Here is a 22,511-nt window from a genome sequence, read left to right on the forward strand (position 1 = left end):
TGGTAAACATATGCACCCAATATAGGAGCAACTAAATATATATTTTAAAAAAGAAAACTTCTGGAAGACTTTAAGGGAGAAATTGACAGAAATACAATCATAGTAGGGGACTTTAACATCCCACTGACTTCACTGGATAGAAGTTCCAGACAAAAATTAACAAGGAAACAGTGACTCTAAATGACACATTAGATCAAATGGGTTTGATGGACATTGGCAGAACATTTCATCCCAAAGCTACAAAATATATATTCTTCTCAAGTGCACATGGGACATTCTCAAAGATAGACCACATGTTAGGGCACAATCACTACAAGTTCAAGAAGACAAAAATCCTATCAAGCACCTTCTTGGATCACAGTGGCATGAAATTAGAAATCAACTACAGTAAAAACACTCAAAAACATTCAAACACATGGAGACTAAATAGTATGTTATTAAACAATGAATGGGTTACCAATGAGATCAAGGAAGAAATCAAAAACTTCCTGGAAACAAATGAACATGAACACAAAACAGCCCAATATCTATGGGACATGGTGAAAGCAGTCCTGAGAGGGAAGTTCATAGCACTACAGGCCTACCCCAAAGAACAGGAAAAACTTTTAAGAAGTTATATAACCCCATAACTTAAATAATTAGAAATAGAACAACAAGTAGATTCCAGAGTGAATAGAAGGAAGGAAATAATAAAGATTAGAGTGGAAATAAGTTTCTAATACAAAAGATTAATGAAACCAAGAGATAGTTCTTTGAAAAGATAAACAAGACTGATGAATCTTTAGCCAGTCTCATAAAAAAAAAAAAAGAGAGGACCCAAATAAATAACATCAGAAATGAAAGAGGTGAACAACTGACACCACAGAAATACAAAGGATTGTAAGAAAATACTATTAGCAACTATATGCCAACAAACTAGACAGTGTAAATGAAATGGACAAGTTCCTAGAAAAATACAATGTTCCAAAACTGAATCAGGAAGAATCAAAAGACCTGAAAGGGCTGAGAATAACTGATGAAATTGAAGCAGTCATCAAAAAACTCCCAGCAAACAAAAGCCTGAGTCTGGACGGCTTCAAAGGGGAGTTTTACCAAACATTCAAAGAAGAACTAACACGTATCCTCTCAAACAATTCCAAAAAAATCCAAGAGGAAGGAATACTTCCAAGCTCTTTCTATGAGAGTAGCATTCCCCTAATTCCAAAACCAGATAAAGACATTATAAAGAAAGAAAATTATAGGCCAATATAATTGATGAACATAGATGCTAAAATCTTCAACAACGTATTAACAAATAAGATCCAGCAACATATTTAAAAGATCATACACCAGGACAAGTGGAATTTGTTACAGGGACACAAGGCTGGTACAATACTTGCAAATCAGTGAATGTGATACATCACATAAACAAATTGAAAGGCAAAAATCACATGATCATATCAATACACACAGAGAAAGCACTGGACAAAATCCAACACCTATTTTTTATAAAAACTCTCACAAAGTGGCAATAGAGGAAGACACCTCAACATAATAAAGGTCATATATGATAAACTACAGCCAACATCATACTCAATGGGAAAAATCGAAAATAATTTCCTCTAAGAACAGGAACAAGATAGGGATGTCCACTTTCACCACTCTTATTCAACATAGTACTAGAAGTCCTTGCCACAGTGATCAGACAAGAAGAAAACATGAAAGGCATCCAAATTGGAAAGGAGGAAGTAAAGCTGTCATTATTCACAAATGACATAATATTGTACAGAGAAAACTAAAGATTCCACCAAAAAACTACTATCCTATATAATAAAGAGGTAATATACAAATGGTTGTTACACCGTGATGCATAATGACCAAACAGCAGTAGAGCAGGGCAGTGGGTGGAGAGCTACAGGAGGGCGGGGCAGTGGGTGGAGAGCTACAGGAGGACAGGGCAGTGGGTGGAGAGCTATAGGAGGGCAGGGCAGTGGGTGGAGAGCTACAGGAGGGCGGGGCAGTGGGTGGAGAGCTACAGGAGGGCGGGGCAGTGGGCGGAGAGCTACAGGAGGGCGGGGCAGTGGGTGGAGAGCTACAGGAGGGCGGGGCAGTGGGTGGAGAGCTACAGGAGGACAGGGCAGTGGGTGGAGAGCTACAGGAGGGCAGGGCAGTGGGTGGAGAGCTACAGGAGGGCAGGGCAGCAAGCTATGGTGCAGCAGAGAGATATGAGTGGCGGTGGGCCAGGCAGCCCCCTGAGGCAAGCAGCAGCGAGCTACTCATGCATGGATTCATGCGCTGGGCTACTAGTATTTAATAAAAGAATTTGGCAATGTAGCAGGATAATAAATTAACACCCAGAAATCAATGTCGTTTTTATACACCAATAATGAACTCTCAAAAAAATAAACTTTAAAAAAAAATCCCATTGACCATTAAAACAAAAATGTAAGATACTTAGGAATAAATTTAAGCAAGGAGGTAAAAAACCTGCAGTCAGAAAACTACATGACATGGAAAAAGAGATAGAGGAATATACTGTGTTCATAAATTGGTAGAATTAACATCATTAAAATGTTCATACTACCCAAAGCAATCTATAGATTTAATGTAATCCCTATTAAAATACCAACAGCATATTTCACAAACCTAGAACAAACTCTCCAAAAAATGATATGGAACCAAAAAAGAGGCTAAATAGCCACAGAAATCTGAGAACGAATAACAAAGTTGGAGAAATCACAATACCAGATATCAAGTTATATTACAAAGCCACTGTAATCAAAACAGCCTGGTACTGGCACAAGAACAGGCATATAGATAGATCAATGGAACAGAACAGAGAACCAAGAAACATACCCAAGCCTTTATGCTCAATTAATATTAGACAAAGGAGACAAGAGCATATAAGGGAGTCAAGACAGTCTCTTCAATAAATGGTGTTGAGAAAATTGGACAGGTATATGCAAAAAAATAAAAAATAAAACTAGACCACCAACTTACAGCATACACAAGAATAAACTCAAAATGGATAAAAGACTTAAGTATAAGTTGTCAAACGATAAAAATCCTAGAAGAAACCATAGGCAACAAAATCTCAGACATCTCTCGTGGCAATATGTTTTCGGTATATCTCCTTAGGGCAAGGGAAACAAAGAAGAAAGTAAACAAATGGGACTGCATCAAAATAAAAAACTTCTACATAGCAAAAGAAACCATCAACAAAATGAAAAGGGAGCCCACAGAATGGGAGAACATATTTGCCAATGACACACCTGATAAGGGGTTAATTTTCAAAATATAGAAGGAACTCCTACAACTTAATAAAAGAAGACAAACAATCCAATTTAAAAAATGAGCAAATGACCTAAGTAGACACTTCTCCAAAGTAGACATTCAGAAGGCCAAGACACATATGAAAAAATGCACCAGAGAGATGCAAATTAAAATGACAATGAGGTACCTCTCACACCTGTCATAATGGCTACCATCAACAAATCAACAAATGACAAGTGCTGGTGAGGATGTGTAGAAAAGGGAACCCTAGTACACTGCTGGTGAAAATGCAGACTGGTGCAGCCACTACAGAAAACAGTATGGTGTTTCCGCAAAAAAATTAAAAACTAAACTCCATTTGACCCATTGATCCCACTTCTAATAAGATATTCTAAGAAACTGGAAACACCAATCAAAAAGAATATATGGACTCCTATGTTCATAGCAGCACAATTTACAATATCTAAGCTCTGGAAACAGCCCAAGTGCCCATCAGTAGATGGAATACTATGCAGCAGTGAAAAAGAAGGCTCTCTTACCCTTTGAGACAGCATGGAGTGTCCTGCAGAGTATTATACTAAGCAAAATAAGCCAGTCAGAGAAAGACAAGTATCACATGATCTCCCTCATATGTGGAATCTAATGAATAAATAGTTCCAGACACATAGAAGCATGAGCATGAAACAGTCTGTGGAGAGAGTAGTTGTGGGGAGATATTAACCAAAGAACATGTATGCATATATGCATAACCCATGGACACAGACAATAGTATAGTAATGGCCTGTAAGGGGTGGGGGGTATCATTGGGGTTAGAGGGGGACAATGGGGAGAAAGGGGGAACATCTATAATACTTTCAACAATAAAAATAAATTTTAAAAAAGAGTGAGTTATTAAGTGATGGAATCAGATCCACTTAAGACTCTGGGCAGGAAATTGAGCTCAGCAAAATGTATCTGTGTCAGAGGACACTGGGACTTTGAGAACAGGTCACTGTAAATATTTAGATGTCATCATAAGAAACTATGCATAAATTATTTTTACATTAAGAAGAAAAAAGAAATCAACTTGATTTATACCAGACAATTCTCAAAATGCCTAGGAATTGGCATACCAAATAATCTATGAAATTGGGAGTAAAGCAGGAACTCCAAAAATAAGATTTTATAAAATCAGCTCAAAAGTAATCATATTGCTAGATCTCCTTCCCAACTCTGGTTTGTGATTGTCCCTCCACAAATGAAATAGAAACTTGGAGATTTTTTTTTTTTCCTGTGAGGAAGATAAAAAAGAGATTGTGCTGTTTACTGTATTGTTTTAACTTCATTAAGCTGTAATGCCAAGGCTCTGAGTCAAATATCTGTCTAGATGTTGCTATTAGGACCATTTTAAAGTGTGATTAACATTTAATCAATAGACTTTGAGTGAACATATTGCTTTCCACAATGTAGGTGGGCCTTATTCAATCAGTTATAGACCTTAAGATCAAAGACAGATTTCCTATGAAGAAATTCTCCTCAAGACTTCAACTTACAAACTGCCTGCATTTCCAGTCTGCTGCTCTGCAGAATTAGGACTCCAGATTGCAAGATCAACTCTTATCTGAGTTTTCCTATCCTACAGATTCTCTCAGGAGTCGGAACTGGGGAGAGCCTGCCACGGTCACAGTGAAGGTGATCAAGGGCACTCCATGCCACCGTGAGGGGAATCAAGGACCCTCCACTAAAAGTATGGGGATTGACAGAAAGTATGCATGCTGAATGCTGAGTACTGAGATGTCCAGTCTATGGACCCCATTCCACTCCTACCATACAACGACCAGACTCCTACTCTCTAGGCAGGAAATTGGAAGGTTCATCTGTGAAGGAAAAAGACCAGGCCAAAGGGAAAAAAATCTAAGAACACCAACATTTGCATGTTCCCTTTCAAATAGCTCATCCAGATTACCCCATAGTGAGGGTCCAACACAACAGGCTCAAGCTGCACTTTCAGAGCATCTGAACAGAATTTTATACCCTCATCCTTTATCACAGGCATGCAACCCTGGATTACTTGACATCTAAGGAAAGCCTCTAACATAAGAAAGAGAGAAAGAGATAACACAGTCAAACAAAAAATGTGAAATAACTATGAGGGATGGAGAAAAAAAACTGTTGAGATAAGAAAACAACATAATTTTTAATATCAATGGGGTGATAAGAGAGTCCATCCATGAAGCAAGAATAGGCTATTTTAAGAAAGAAAATTCAAAGAACAAATCAAAACAACTCTTACAAATAAAAGTATGCTAGAAATCAAAAGCTTCAAAGAGGGGTAACATATATGCTTAAAGAACTCTCCAGAAAGTAGAATATAAACAAAGAGATGAAACTAAGATAACTAAGTAAGATAAGAAAACTGAAGTTCCAAGCCAGAAGAACGAATGGAAATTGTAAGAGTTCCTGGGAGAGAAAAGAAAGAAAGGGGACACAGGGGAATCATGAATAAACTAGTTAAAGAAAATGTCCCCAAACTAAAGGACATTTTCCAGGATGAAAAGTCCAACAGCAATGCAACAAGATGGATAAAAATAGACCAATGCATAACACTGCAAAAATTAATTCACTTTATCGGTATGACCTCTCCCTCCCCTTATTACTGTTGTATTAAATTACAAATATGCTGCAGAGTACTGCTTGCTGGATGAGGAGGCACAAGCCACCCACATGTCTGCAGCTAGCTCCCTCAGCATCCCAGCTCCCATTGTGGGGAACTGAGAACCCTGGAGTTGTTTTGATTGAAGGGGCAGTTTCAATAAACTCACACAAAGGATGTAAAGTCACAGGATTTACTACTTACAGATCCCAGGTATGGCAGGGGTGGGGAGGGTGTGCATACTGAGCTGGGGGAGGGGCAGGCCCTATGTCCCAGGTCACAGGTGGGCAGGAGATAGGGAGCAGAGTAACAAGTGCCTATTACTTACAAGGTAATTGGATGGAGGTCACTAACTTTTCACAGACTCAGCTATGAGTGGTTACTTTAGAGGTGTCCCGGGGAAAGCAAAGTGGGAACTGTGGCAGGAATCTTCAGCTCAGGTCCTTATCTAAATATCCAGACTCCGGGTGTGAGCAGTGATATGTGTATGTAAAATGCCTAGGCAGCAACTCAAAACAGCTGTTGTCTCTAGTTGAAGACATTAGAAGATACTTAATTCTACCAGTCAGAAGGAGAGGAGTCTTCAGATTTCTGAAAAGCAACACTGTAAATGTATCAATATTTTCACAGTTCTGAAAAAAAAACAATTCCCAACATAGCATTCAATATCCAGGCAAACTACCAATCAAGAAAAAACAATAGATTAAAAACATTTTCAAATTGATAAGATTTCAAACAATTAACCTAAAGAAAGCTACTGGAAGGTATTGTTCATGAAAATGAGGATGCAAACTAGGAAAGAATACATTATGGAAGCTACAACACGAAAAAGGACGCAAAGGGAACCAGCAGGGTGCTGGTGAAGTGAGTATAACTGCTGTGTTCCAAGTGTAGAGAGCAACCAACCCAGATTGATGCAATTTACCTGGTAAAGATTTGTGGCTGGAACAGTGCAGGGCCCCATATCTACAGCCAGCTTTTCCCCCAGAGTGAAGTGTTAGGCACACTGAAATTAAAGGAACAGTCACTTTATTGGTGACATTCATAATGGTCACAGTGTATGACTAAGGCTACACATAAAAAGATATGTTGTAATTAGAAATGCTTACACCAAAACCTGGTGTATCTGTTTTAATCAGTGTATAGGCAAGAGCTATCTCCTTCCTATAAACTACAAGGCAGAAGAAAACACAAACCTGCCTAAATAAAAGTAATTCTCCTATGTGCATACTTGCTTTATACATATGGAATATTTCTGAAAAATTACTTATAAGCTTTGTCCCCAGGGAGAGAAACTGGTTGGCTAAAGAGGATAAGTTGACTGAAGACTTAATTTTCACAATTTACTCCTTTGATCCTTTTAAATATGATAGTATGTTCTTGTATTACCTTCTGAAGGAATGATTAAAAATATATATTTCCTACAAATTATTATAAATATGCATACATTTGACTCATCAATTTTATTTGTAGTAATTTATCCAATAAAGAATATTATATATGTGCAAGATGATATGGGTAGGAAATGATTCATTGAAACATTGCTTGTAATACCAAAAATCTGGCAGCAATACAAATACCCACTGATAGGGATACAGTAAAATAAATAAAAACATTGTATGAAAGAAGCAAGACCAGATATATAAATAATCTCAATAAATGTCAATGAATTAAACACTAATTTTCAACAAATATATGACAGGATACTCAATGACAGTAATCACTGGGGAAGTATAGAATGAAATATCAATGAGAGACATTTTTATATCCATTAGGTTAACAAAGTCTGATGATATCAAGTGTTGGTTATGACATAAGGAAAGTGGAACTTTCAATCTTTTGTCAAAATCTATAGATCCCCATCTTTCCAACCAGGATATCTAATACTCTTCAACATGGGCTGTCAAAATGCACTACTTATCCTCCTCTTCATCTCCCAGAAACCATCTACTGGTCACTCTTTCAAGAAACCACCCTGGTGTATACATGGAACCATCCTCACTATTTCTTCCCCATGGCTCCATTTGGGGGTATCAAGAAGCTCCACACCACACTGACAACCCAGAATACCTATCCATGCTGACTAGGCTACTTCCTTATCCTCTGGTGTGGTACTGTTTAGTATCACCTCATCTTTTTCATTAGTTAGATCTATTGTGTTTCGCCCACTATAGTTTTGGGTTTTATCTGTCCACCTTCAAAGTTTGCTCTCCTATGACTTTGATTCTGCACTTCATGCTTATTGTAGCATGATAGTAAGATGGGCAGACAATGTGGTTTGTGAGAGATGAAGTGAGAAAGAGAAAGAAAGCAGTTAATTAAGCATTAACTAAGTTCCTGCAACTATATAAAATTTATTCTTTAATTCTTAAGATAACTTTGAAAGGAAGACAATGTTATTTTCCCAGTTTACAGATTAGAAAACTGGGCCTGGTCTTTTCTTTTTTTTTTTTGTTTTTTTTTGTTCTTCTTTTAAAAGTGTGTGTGTGTGTGTGTGTGTGTGTGTGTGTGTGTGTGTGTGTGTGTAATTGTGTGTGAGAAAACCAAGGAGGTTCTTAACAAAGGCAACACTTCTCAGTCAGCATTTCAAAAGATAGTACTTGTACCTAAAAACTAGTTAAACACCTTTGTGGTTAGATGTGATCTACATAGCTACCTCCACCCCTACTCTTCTCACCTTCTCACCTTTGTGACCTTCTCTCTTCTAGCTCTTTCCATCCTAGACTCACCCAGCAGCCCTGGCCATCTTGGTTTCCGAAGATGCTCCTTTCTCAGGACCTTTGCACTTGCTATGTCCCCTGCTTGGAGTGCCTTTCCTCCCAGTGGCTGGCTCCCTCATCTCCTTCAAGTCTTTGCTCAAACAACTCAATATAACCCATTCAACTTCACTCCCCGTCACAGTCTCCCTAACCCTCTTGCCTCTTTATTTTTCTCTATTGCACTTACCACCATGTGATAGACTTAAATGTTTTTTTTTTTTTATTTATGTCACTAGAGGCCCGGTGTACAGATTCATGCATGGTGGGGTCCCTCAGCCTGGCCTGTGCCCTCTCGCAATCCAGAACCCATCAGGGGATGTTGGATTGCCATTTGTGGCCTGATCTCCACAGGCCAGGCCAAGGGACCCCACCAGTGCATGAATTCGTGCACCGGGCCTTTAGTCCTAAAATATAAAAACCCTGGGTCATAATGAACAGTAATGACCGTAGGCTGACCAACTGGAAGTCAGTGCTGGCCCTGCCCCCAAGCAAGCAGTAAGGGGCAATCAGGCAGGCAGGCAGCGGGGTTAGGAGTGATGAGGTAGGCAGACCAGCAGTTAGGGGTGATCAGGTAGGCAGATGGCCCCTCGAAGGGCTGGCCCCACACTCAAGCAAGCGGATAGGGGCAATAAGGCTGCAGGCAGAGTGGTTAGGGGTGATCAGGTAGGCAGGCAAGTGGTTATCGGAGATCAGGTAGGCAGACAGCCCCTTGCAGGCTGGCCCCGCCCCCAAGCAAGCATTAGGGGCAATCAGGCAGGCAGGCAGAGTGGTTAAGGGTGATCAAGTAGGCAGACAAGTGGTTAGGGGTGATCAAGTAGGCAGGCAAGTGGTTAGGGGAGATCAGGTAAGCAGACGAGCAGTTAGGGAAGCAGTTAGGGGAGATCAGGTAGGCAGACAGCCCCTTGCAGGCTGGCCCCGCCCCCAAGCAAGCATTAGGGGCAATCAGGCAGGCAGGCAGAGTGATTAGGAGTGATCAGGTAGGCAGACAAGTGGTTAGGGGAGATCAGGTAGGCAGGCAAGTGGTTAGGGGAGATCTGGTAGGCAGACGGCCCCTCGCTGGGCTGGCCCCAGCCCCAAACAAGCAGTTAGGGGCAATCAGGCAGGCAAGCAGAGTGATTAGGGATGATCAGGTAGGCAGACCAGTGGTTAGGGGTTATCAGGTAGGCAGAACAGTGGTTAGGCGTGATCAGGTAGGCAGGCAAGCGATTAGGGGAGATTAGGTAGGCAGACAAGTGGTTAGGGGAGATCAGGTAGGCAGAAAGCCCCTCACAGGGCTTGCCCAGCCCCCAAGCAAGCGAATAGGGGCAATAAGGCAGGCATGCAGAGTGGTTAGGTGTGATGAGGTAGGCAGACCAGCAGTTAGGGGTGATCAGGTAGGCAGACCAGCAGTTAGGGAAGCGGTTAGGGGAGATCAGGTAGGCAGACAGCCCCTTGCAGGCTGGCCCTGCCCCCAAGCAAGCAGTTAGGGGCAATCAGGCAGGCAGACAAAGTGGTTAGGGGTGATCAGGCAGGCAGGCAAGTGGTTAGGAGAGATCAGGTAGGCAGACGGCCCCTTGCAGGGCTGGCCTTGCCCCCCAGCAAAGAAAGAGGGAGGCCCAGGCCAGCCAAGCCATTGCACTCCAGCCTGTCACCTGCAGAGGGAGGCCACCGATGGCAGGTGAGGGGGGGGTAGCGCTGCACAGATGGCAAGCATTTGAAGCGGTAGGGGTGGGGCCAACTGCCTGCAGCCCGAGGAAGGAAAGCCCCGATAGGCCCTGATCTCAGGCCAGGCCTAGGAACCCTACCCGAGGGGTCCTGGATTGTGCAGCCCAGGCTGAGGGACTGCCCCCCCGCCCCCGCAAGTGCACAAATTTTCATGCACTGGGCCTCTAGTATGCATATAAGATCTTTGGTTAATCTCTTCCCACCCTCTCCCTTTCACACTTCCCTCTGATATTCATCAGTCTGTTCCATCTTTCCATGCCTGTGTGTTGAGCAGGTGCCCTCTGATGGTCAGTGCATGTCATAGCTACAGGTCAAATGGTCTACCAGTCAAATGGTCAGATGGTCATAAAACATGTAAATTCGAGAGAGCAGAGACTTTTGTCTGTTTACTCCCAGGGCCTACACCATTTTCTGGCACACAGTAGGTGTACAACTAATATTTACCAAATGAAATTAAATAAATGAATAAAGTTGAGGAAAAGTTGAGTTAGGCAACGTTAACTATATGTTCAACTGCAGGAGAAAAGGTCTTTAGTATTTCCATGGGCCTTTCAATCACCAAGAATAGAATCTAGCAAGCACAATTTCCCAAACTTATGTGAGCATACCACCCTCTTTACATGGAGCAGAGAGTTGTGCTTAAATGGAAATGGAGTTGTAAGAACAGGTTTTGATGAGAAGAGAAAGGGAGAGGATACTAGAATCCAGTGTGTCTCAAGGAAAGTGAGAGAGAGCAATTTCATTAATTAATCAATTCATTTGTCCAGAAAGTATCTATCAAGTACATCTGATGAGCCACAAATCCTTCCAGACACAGGGACAGAGCAGAGACCCAAAGCAGTGGGGCCCTAGCTCTCACAGAGCTCACATCCTCCACTAACCTCTCTGGCTTTGCTGACTGCTTTTAATCCTATAAAATCTCTGAGAAATGTTCCAAGACTGTGTCCCTGTTGTTTTAAGACTTTTCTTTCTAATCAGAAAGAAAGCAGGAATATAATTAACCCCTGAATGAGAAAGTCACATGTAAATTGGTGAAGCAACACAAGCTATAGATTTCCCACCTGCTCTGAGTTCATCCTTTCAAGATCTGCACCATAATCAATATCTTGCCATCCAGATTGCATGACTGAGGAATCCCAGATGACTGCCACAACAGAAATGCACTCTTTTGTCATATCTTCCTCTGCAGCAAGGGAGATGATCATAATACAGAAGGAAGGGACTGGCTAGAGTATTAATTGGCAGGAGGTTGCTTTATCATCTCCAGTAGTCTAAATAAATAAATAGTTTTATCTTTAAAAAGGTCCTGTCTTGCTGATAAACAGAACAGGGCAACAAAATATTGTCCAATAAGTTATTGTGGCTAAAATCTCACTCTGGAAATTACTTGTCATGGCAACAGGCTGGTGTCATCTCTGAAACAAGCAGCCTGAAGTAGATAGATTGTTTCAATTATCTAATTTTCATAATGAATGAATCCTGTTTATAGGCAATCCATAGGTGGTGGCAGTAGCAAATGGTGGCTGTGATGTGTTGGTAGATGGTAGAGTTTTACATTCTCTTTCAAAATACAAAATAGGATTGTCATTTCCTGTAAATAATCACAGAATTAAAAGAAGAGCAGGAGGGAGGGAGGAACTCCTAAAACTTCTCATTTTGTCTTAGCTTCCGAGATGTGCCCTTTCTTTCCAAACTGTCCTCGCTCTGTCTAGTTCAGACAATGCTACAGGGAAGCAGGGACCCTTTTGTGATGTATTGTCTAACTGCATCTTGCTCTGCCCACTGTGCCTCTTATAGTGTTGTGAGGGTATTATACATAGGATCAGCAAATGCCCCAAGAACTCCTTGGCTTCTATGGTAAGTGCTATTTCACAAAGTAAGTTTCATATAAAATGTATGGTAAAATTGTTTATAAAGCTCTCTGCTAAACAAGAAATTCAATTAACCTACATTTGAGTAACCCCACTTCTTTGAGTTTTCTCCCAACCTTTTTAGGCCAGCAGTCTAGAGCATTTCTAGGGAGGCCAAAGAGATAGCATTAATTTCCTGCCCCACCCAGAGAGATGTCCTTGGTTTTGGTCAAACTGAGAAGGAGTTTGGCCTGTGATTGGTGCATTTCATCCTCACCAACATGGTCCTACTTTACCCATCTCCACCTGTCCTGTGCCAAACAGGGATGATATGGCTATCGATTACTCTCCCTTTTTACCACCCCAGCTTTCATACCCTGGCACCAGAACGGTCTCACTGTGTGCAATCATCCTCTCCAAACAAACATGGCTGTTAGTATGACTCTCAGTCCTGAAGAAAATTGACACGCACCCATCTTACACTTTCACTTAAATTCTCAATGCCTTTAGAGTCTGACTACAGTGAAAAATTTCCATTCCCTGGACTGATTTTTTCCTAATAATCACATCTCCATTTCCATGCAGATTAAAAATAGAGAAGAAGGATTTGATTTAATTGTAATATTTCTTTGGTTGTGCACACATTGATTGAGTTGGTTTGCTTACCAAGCAATGCTTGCTGAATCCCAAAAATGAACAGGGACTTAGGCATTCAGTTATGCATCACTTTGATTACTTGTTTGGCAAAGTTCAGTTTGCAAAGCAAAGCTCAGAAACCTTTTTATTTTTAATAAACTGGAAGAACACATAAGAAAAACATTTTCCAAAAGCTGCTGGCTGCATGCATCTTCAGAAAATCTAGAGCCATATTCGCCCCGCAAAGACTCTGGTGACAGATAAGAGAACCTATAATCATCAATGTTTTAAGTTCTAGCCCCATGAAATTTTCTGATCTCTGTTCAATCTTTGTTCAAAGACCATCTGTCTTCAGTCCAATAGTTTAAATACTAATGACCAAATTAGTAAACATTTCTTTTGTAAATTGGCAAAGGGGTAGGCAGAAGCAGGCTGAACCTTTCATTAATATTTTGTTTACAGTGATAGAAAATGCCATCAGATGAATTCGAGCCAGAGAGCTTTCTTTCTAATAGGCACATAACATTTATTAATGAGTGGCTGAGGACTGTTCCGTTTTAAAAAATGAAAAATGTATTAAAATAGCATTTTTGAGTCTTCCATATCATTGCCCTTTACCTCATGGTTTAAGGCGATGATAAAAATCTTTGCAACAAAGTCAGTATATTTGCTATTGTAGTTATTAAATAGACTGCATATTTGCAAGATACTTTGGGAATAAATGTCATTGGGCTCTTCTAGAAGGTTACCTTTGAGTGAGAAGTGTGGAGAGTCAAGAGTAGAACAATTTAAGTTTTCACAAAATTTAGAATCAGAACTAAAGGTTCTGAGACCCCCATTCCAATGTGGAATTTTTTTCCCCAACGCATCGAGGCCTTTCTCAGACACCAGCTGGGTGTCCTGCAATTCACCTCAATTCTGACACTATCTACCTAGGGATAGCGTCAGTTCCACTGCTGACGCGCTCAGTCCCCCACGGCTGCCCTCCACCGCTACTTCAATAGCAAGCCAGGGTTGTTACCTGTGCTTCTGTCAGACTGGCTATAATTAGAGGTTCCCATGACCCACTCCTTGGGTTCCATTCATTTGCTACAGCGACTCATAGAACTCAGAGAAATATTTTACTTACTCACTAGATTACCATTTTATTACAAAGCATATTGAAGTATATAAATAAACCCAATGAAGAGATACTCAGGACAAGTTCCCGAGCAAAACAGCTTCCATCCCCATGGAGTTTGGGGCCTGGCTCAGTGGCCCTTGGAAGCATTCTGGTTCCACAATCTGGAAACTCTCTGAGGCCCTCCTCTGGGTTTTTAAGGAGGCTTCATTACCTAGGCATGAGTGAGTACATCATTGGCCATTGATGATTGACTCATTCTTCAACCCCTTTCCCAGGAAATCAGGGGGTGGGACTGAAAGTCCCAACCCTCTTTCAGGGTTGGTTTTCCTGGAAATCAGCCTCCAAAAGTCACCTTGTTAACATAAACCCAGTTGTGGTGGAAAAGAGTTGTTAATGATAACAATACATCCATTTAAACTTTATGGCTCTTAATGTATTCAGGAATTGACAACAAGAGACCAAACATAACAAAAGATATCTCACTTATTTTCTTATCACTCAGAAAATTCCAAGGGTATTGGGAGCTGTGAGCAAGGAACCATGAATGAAGACCAAGTATATATGACAAATATATGTTGGTCATGTATTTCTTATAAATCACAATATCACTAGGGCTCTGTGAAGAATGATTTCCTTTGAATTTTAGCAATAGTGGAGATAAGAGGAGTGTTAGATGAACCCACAGTTAATCTATCCATCATACTTATATTTATACTTTTACTAGAGGCCTGGTGCATGAAAATTCATGCACTGGAGAGGGGGGGTCCCTCAGCCCCGCCTGCCCCCTCTCACAGTCCAGGAGCCCTCAGGGGTGGGAGGAGACCCAGTGATCAGGGGAAGGCGATGCCCCCATCACACCTCTGCTGCTGCCACTGCCAGCAGCACAAGCCTCGGCCAGCCCTGGTTACCTGCACCTTGGGCCTGCCCTGGGCGGCTGGGCAGCTGACAACTGAGGCTTGCCTGTGCCTCAGGCCAGCCCTGGGCGGCTGGGGTCTGAGGGCAGGTCCGGTCACCTCGCGCACCTGCCACCCCACAGCAGGGCTGAAAGGACTGGGGGACTCTGGCAGGGCTGAGGGGACTGGGTGCCGCCATCTTGTGGCTATGGCACCACCATCTTTGTGATGGTGTAATGGTCAGTTTGCATATTCCCTCTTTATTAGATAGGATTCTCCAAGTGTACCATTTACATTCTTAAGTTTCATGACTTTGGAGAATTCCAAAAGCCTGACTTCTTGTAAATTGCATAATATTTTTATGGATATTAATTTATAAATATATACTTGGACTTCATACTTATGTAAAATGAGATGTTGAATGAGGCTTGTGACACTCATGGTGCTGTGTATAGAGTTACAGCTGTTCCTCAGAGGGGTCTATCAGGATGCTACCACTTGAAAAATACAGGAGTTTGAAGGCTTCCGTTTAAATAGGCATTAAGCAGAAGTTCAGACCACCAGGTAGGGACAATCAAGAATCACATTTTGAGCAAGGGTATGGCTTAGATCAAGACAGAAAACAGATGCCCAACAGAGAGGATGCAGGCCAACATGCCCACCAAGACCAGCATGAAGGAGCCAGTCAGCACAAGGACCCAACAAGGCTTTCCCCACTGTACTAAGGGCTGTAACCAGGTGTCCCATAGAGTGGCAGCAGGAAGGCTACCATTAAAAGTAATGGTAGGGCCCTGGCCAGTGTGGCTCAGTTGGTTGAGTGCCATCCCATGCACTGAAGGGTAGCCAGTTTGATTCCCAGTCAGGGCAATTACCCAGGTTTCAAGTTCAATCCCCAGATAGGGTGTATTCAGGAAGCAACCGATCAATGTTTCTCTCTCACATTTCTCTCTCTCTCTCTCTCTCTCTCTCTCTCTCTCTCTCTCTCTCTCTCTCCCCTTTGTCTCTCTCTAAAATCAATTTTAAAACATTTTTTTAAATAGATAAGGGTTGGCAACTGAACTCTGCATGAAAAGCCAGTTTCTTATTCAATAAATATGTATAGCTCCTCCTATGTGCCAGGCACTCTATTAGGTTCTAAGAATATGGTATATAAAACAGACTTGGTTCTTGCTTAACTGAGTTTATAATCCAGTGGGAAGGCCAACTTTAAAGAAATTCACCACACATAGAAACTCTACATAATAAACAGCCTTCATCTCACGTGCTATGAAGGGAAAATGTAAGAAACAATTTGGAATCAGAAGTTTCTGAGGAGCCAACTTTTAACTGTGACACGAAGGATTGGTAGAGGTCAAAGGGGTAAGGCAGAAGTGAGACAAAAGGAGCAGGGCTGTTATGGGAGGGGAGAGCTCCCTGGTCCAGGGGTCTGACAGAAGTCCCACCTGGCTGGAGCATAGTAAGGAGGACACGAAACCAGGGAGTACAGGGTGTTGTAGACTGGGGTCGGATTTGGGATTTTATGCCAAGTGCAGTGGAAAGCCATTGGAAGGTTTCCACCAGGGAAGTAAACCATATAGGTTGGCATTTGTTTAAAAAGCTCACCTTGGCTCCCTACATTGGAGCAGGGAGAGAGCGGAGGCAGAGACAGTAGACAGGAGGTTTATGCTGTGGTCAGATGTGAGCTGATGGTGGTTTGGGCTGGTGTAGGGCAGTGTGGACAGAGAGAAACCAGAGGAAATTTTTTCCAGCTGCCCTCTGCAGTGACAGAAAAGCACAGCCCACCCCCCACTTTCAGTCCCCAGCTGAATACCTAACGCAATTACTGCTACCAGGTTTCATCTGATGGGCCCGTTAATATCAGAGAAAAGGACATGAGACCACCCTAACAGCCACCTGAATTAATAATCCTTGGAAAGGTTTTTATAACTGTGATTCACTTGAAAACTCTCTTTTGTTAGGTTGAAAGATTGCCCATGGTGAGCAAAGCAAAAGCAGTGCATGCTGCTAATTCGTTTGGCAGGAGATGTCTACTAAGCAAGTCAGACACACACTAGAACCGACCTAACCACAGGAAGAGCAATACCACTTAGTTGAAAATCTGCAAGAAACTCATCATTTATTATTAATATCACCAGGGGCACCGATGGCTTTGATATGCATGCTGGAGCTACCTGCCTGGCCCCAGCCAGGCACAGGGGCCTCGCACCCCCTCCTCCAGCCAGGAGCACTGATTCCTGGGGAAGGAGCTTTTCGGGAGTTTGCCCTCTAGACTATTGGCCCACGAGTAGAAGTTTTGAGTGCAGAAACCAAATCATTTCAAAGGGGATGTGGGATTTGTTCTCAGCACAATTTAGAAAACCACAAGGTTTGTAGGAACAGAGCCTGAAAGGGAAATGAGTGCTCCTAAGCAGGACTGCAGGGCACAGGCCATGCCATTTAATGTGAACCCATGTTTGTCCTCTAACCCTAGAGTTCCTGACTTATTGCCTTTCCTTTCCTGTAGGTGCCCCGAGAAGCAGAAAACACTTAGGACCTCGATTTCTGTCCCCAGTTCTTGAGCAGACACAGCTTTATGCATAGCTAGATCACAGGAAGTATTTCGGCTGAATGCCGAGAGCCTGGCAAAGTGGAATTGAGGTGGGACGGAAGGTGGGCAAGGCAGGATTGTGTAGACAGCAGACTACAGAGTGCACAACAGGGAAAGCAGGGACATGGCATCCTGCCAGCAGTGCTTGCCAGTAACGCTCCCATGCCCAGTCTGCTAAGCCTTCCTGCTGCCACAGGGAATATTTATTCCAATAAAATGGGAGAAGAGGCGCTCCCTTTATTGATTCCCTGTACTGGCTGAATAACATTCATTTATTCTTTATTGATTCAGCAAATATTTGAATGCCAGACACTGGGCTTTTTAGACAAGTTACTAAACCTCTCTGAAGACCGGAGGTCTCATTCTTACAAGGAGGTTCACAGCCCGATTATAAAGTGATTTTGACAATTAAGTGAAATAATACCTTTAAAGTAAAAAGCACAGTGTCTGGCCATTCGAAGCTGCTCCGTTTCTCCTTCCTTTCTTTCTCTTGCCTTGCACCTGCACCTGTCACTCCTTCAGTGTGGTCCGTCTTGTTGTTGAATTGTGCCCACCTCGGAAAAAACAGGCAGCTACATAGCCCTGGGGGCTGCAGGGAGAGATCCTATAGTGAATATTCTAGAGCCATCTCTGTGCTATGGAAAACAGTAGCAACAAAAAACAACAACCAGGAACACTTGCCGTTATTTGCTGTTTCTGAATGACATGGAATTCAATTAGTCTGGTAACATCTCCACTCTGGTAGGGTGCATCTACTTCCCCTCCTCTCTGCTGATGCCAAGGTGATTTCTAAGTGCAGCCTTTGGGAGGCCAGAAGCCTTGTCTTCATCATGTGGGCCCCACAATTGGGCATTTCCTGTGCTCTCCCAAGGAAGAGCTTCTTTGGCCTCGGGATTTCCTGTGAAGGCACAGAGCTCTGCTCGGCCACAGCACAGGCTCTGAAAAGTCTCAAGAGCAACTTACTTGAAAAAGTACCACAAAACATCAAGCTGACCACACAGCAGTGGAAAAAATAAAATATTCATCAGAGGACACTACTGGGAAGGAAACAGCATAGCTCATTTCATGAAAGCTCCATTGCAACTGAGAAACAAAATTAACTGGGCAACGGAGTTATGAGCAGCCTCAAAGCCAACATGAGATAACTAAGGAACAAGTAAAAATAAAACAAATCTATGCCATACATGTAGAGAAGGCATGACTGGAAGTCGATTGAACAATATAAAATAATAAGTTTCAAGCAGTGCAAATGCCGGCTGGAGTCCTCTCGTTTACTTAGGAAGACAAAACTTACATTTTACTAGCGTTAATGCTAATAGTCATATCTTGTTTGAATATATTTGAGGAGAGAGCATGGTGAAGTAGAAAGGAAAAAACCTAGGAGCAAAGGCTGGCAAGATCAGAATGGAGTTAATTTTGTTAGCCTCAGTTGCAAAATTGCAGACTCCATGACCTACATTTTCCCAAATGGAGAGCCTGGTAAGAACACTTTTTATTCTATCTCACTACAGGAATTGTTGAGAAAAATGTGACCCTCCAAGGGGCCTGAGGGGGAGTGACCAAAACTAAAGGAGTAACTATCATTTCTTGAGCACCTACTCTCTGCCAGGCCCTAGGTCAGGCACTTCACGCCTACTACCCACCTCCTTTGAACCATCTGTGTGAATGAATTTGAGGGGCAGCAGTGAGAACAGGCAGGAAAATTTTCCGAAGGTTCAGAAACCTGTGAAAAATGTCTGTCTGTATGGTATTAGGCAAGCCAAGCACTCTTCCTGTGCCTCAGTTACCCTGTCTGGATGATAATCCTTGCTGGACCGACCTCAGTTACCCTAATCTATCTCAGTTACCCTAATCCTTGCTGGACCGACCTCAGATGGACCAAAGAAGAGGATAGATACAAAAGAAATGTAACACAATGCCAAGAGCTTTTCTATTATTTTTTCTTATTTTCTTTTGGAATTCTTTGGACTTAAAATACTGATCAATAGAATAAGTGAATTCGCTAAACCTATCAAGAGATGGACTCAAGCCCACAGCACAGGTTTTTGCAGGAACTGGGGGTAAATGGGCCCTGCTTCGCTGACTGATAGGACTGGCAGAGCTCCTCGTCACGCACGCTTTGCTCTAATCACCATGCCCCTGGCATGGAGGGGTGGTGAAGCACATGGTTTTGTTGTGTGTGTTTTTTTTCCAGGAATCTTGGAGTCTCTCCAGATATTTAAAGAGATTGAATTTTATGGAATAAACCTCCTACTTATTTCTCAGACTCCAGCAACACCCAAGTACTGTCACATCTCTATATTCAGAAATTGACAGTAGCCAAACTATCTTGCTTCTACATATTCCTCTTTAGTGACACTCGTGCCCACTTCCCCTCTCATTTCAAGCACTCCATGGGTACATCTGTGTGAACTCTGCATATGTTTGTCAAGCAGAGGCGAGAGAAAAGGGCCTGTTTGGATAACTCAGAGTGTATGACATAAATGACATTGTTCCTACCTTTCCATGGAGTCTGAGCCTTTTAGATTCCTAAGGGACCTTAACAGTTACCTAATTTGACACTCTGCATATGTAGATGCAGAAATTTGGTGCAAGGAGGCTCAGAAACTTACCTGATATCTGGACCTGGAAAGTGGATCACTTGCTCTGCTTTATTTTTCTTTCAGAATCAGGAGTCCTCCACCTGAGTGACAAGGAGCATGGCAGGGAAGGGTGGACTGGGGCTACCGAGAGGACCCCGAAATACCTAGTGTTAAACATCCAGAGACAAGGGTATCCCCTGGGCACAGAGGATGATTTCCATGTTCCCCAAACAGACGCACCCCAAACAGGGGTGTGAACCAGCAGCCAATCACCTGTGGCCCCTCCCCCCAGCTAGCCCGGCCCTGATCTGGCCTGATGGGGTGGGCCATCCTGCAACCTCCTGCCATCTCCTCCTCCCAATAGGCTCAGCCCTGATCCCCTGATTGGGGCCAGGCTGGCCGAACCCAACCCATGCATGAATTCATGCACTGAGCCTCTAGTATGTTAATAAAACTTAAATAGGGAGACATCTGTTAGAAACAGTGACATAAAGACATGTCTACCTCTAAGAAAAAACAACACAATGAAAGAAAAAGATGGGCAGGAAGGGGTGGGGAAGAGGCAGAGAGAGAATCTCATCTCATTGAAATTATAAAATGTCCAGAAACCATAATATGTTAAATTTGTATCAAATATATAAAATATACAGAAACATAACATGTACCTTTATGATCTCACATGACAGAAAATTTCCATCGTACTTAGCAAGGCCTTGAAGAACCCAAATCTCTTACTTAGGACAGCAAGGGCAGGGGTGTGAGAGGCAATAGATACCTCACTGAATGTTTGTTCCTCTGAATGTTAGGGGAGAGGGACAGATGAGGAAATCAGCAGGAATGTTATCTTTCAAGGGGCCACTTTCTGATGTAACTGGGTAGGTCTTTTGCTTTGTAGCTGACTCTTACAGTCACAGAAAAATAAACACTTAAAATGCTAGGGAGAGAGAGGGACAGAGAGGAGGGACTTGTGATATACAGGACTGAGCTGTTTGGCATAGAAGTTCCCTACCTCCTCAGAGGGCAGAGCAGCAGTCTGAGAGAACAGAGTGCATATACTCTTGAGGCAGAATAAATAGCTGAGTTGATAAGAAGGTGTTGAGAAACAATATAAGTGGATTTAACCTGTGCTCCCTGAGGCTTCATTTCCCCAAGCCCTTGTCATGTATATTCTAGACCACAGCTAGTCCCAACAGACTACACAACTATCTACACTAATAAAAGAGTAACATACAAATTGACTGTACTTTCATGACACCCACCAGCCAATCAGGAGTGAATATGCAAATTAACCCAACAAAGATTGTGGGTTAATTTGCATATTTAGGCACTGAGCGGCCGAGGGCGGGGCAGGGCACTTGCATCATCACCATGGCGACAACACAAGTATTCTGCACCACCCCAGCTGCTCCAGGCCTCTGGGCAGCATGGGAAAGCAGAAAGACGGCTCCGGCCGTAGCAAAGGCAGTGCCTGCAGCCAGGGGAAGGAAGGCCCATTCTTGCATGAATCTTCATGCATTGGGCCTCTAGTAATTTATAATCAGTTAGTTAGGATCCAATATAGACAAGAAAATAAAAAGAAGGAAAATAATATGGCCAACAAAAAGTAAAAGAAGAATACTTTTCAGGATTATATCAGAAAGAAGAAAAATATTTTAAAAGCTATGGTATCAAATAAATAGTAAAATTGTGACTATTTTGAAGTTAAAATGTAAATAAAAGCAAAATAAGTTTAAAAAGAAATGTAAAATGAATTATAATAATATAAATGATATTAAAATATGAAGAGAAATACAAAATAAATACTAAGCTGACAGATCTCAGTAAAAAAATTGAAGATATAATAAACTATCAAGGAAATTAAAAACAAATTATAAAAAAAAATACAATTAGCCGAAACCGGTTTGGCTCAGTAGATAGAGCGTCAGCCTGCGGACTCAAGGGTCCCGGGTTCAATTCCAGTCAAGGGCATGTACCTTGGTTGCGGGCACATCCCCAGTGGAGGGTGTGCAAGAGGCAACTGATCGATGTTTCTCTCTCATCGATATTTCTAGCTCTCTATCCCTCTCTTTTCCTCTCTGTGAAAAATCAATAAAATATATTAAAAAAATATATACAATTAACTCTGTTGAAAACAACCAGGGACATTAGAGACAGGCTTTAAACAACTTAAGTGAGAAAAATAAATTTGTAAAAAGAATTAATAATAATTAAGGGGAAAATAATATATGTAGGACAAAAGGAGATCCAATATACATATAATAGGTCTTCTTGAAGTAAAAACAAATAATTAAAAAGATAATGTTCAATGATACAGTAAGAGAAATGTTTTTCTAAAGTCACTATGACTTTTGTGGGGTGTAGAATGGTACAGGAAAATTACATAGAATGATTAACAATGAAATATATGCTTTTAGAGATGTTACTAAACTTCAAGGATTGAACAAAGATTTCTAAGAGTGATAGATATAAGCATCTGGGCAAAAATTAGTTCTG

This window comes from Eptesicus fuscus, chromosome 11 (assembly GCF_027574615.1).
Source record: "Eptesicus fuscus isolate TK198812 chromosome 11, DD_ASM_mEF_20220401, whole genome shotgun sequence".
Classification (NCBI taxonomy): domain Eukaryota; kingdom Metazoa; phylum Chordata; class Mammalia; order Chiroptera; family Vespertilionidae; genus Eptesicus; species Eptesicus fuscus.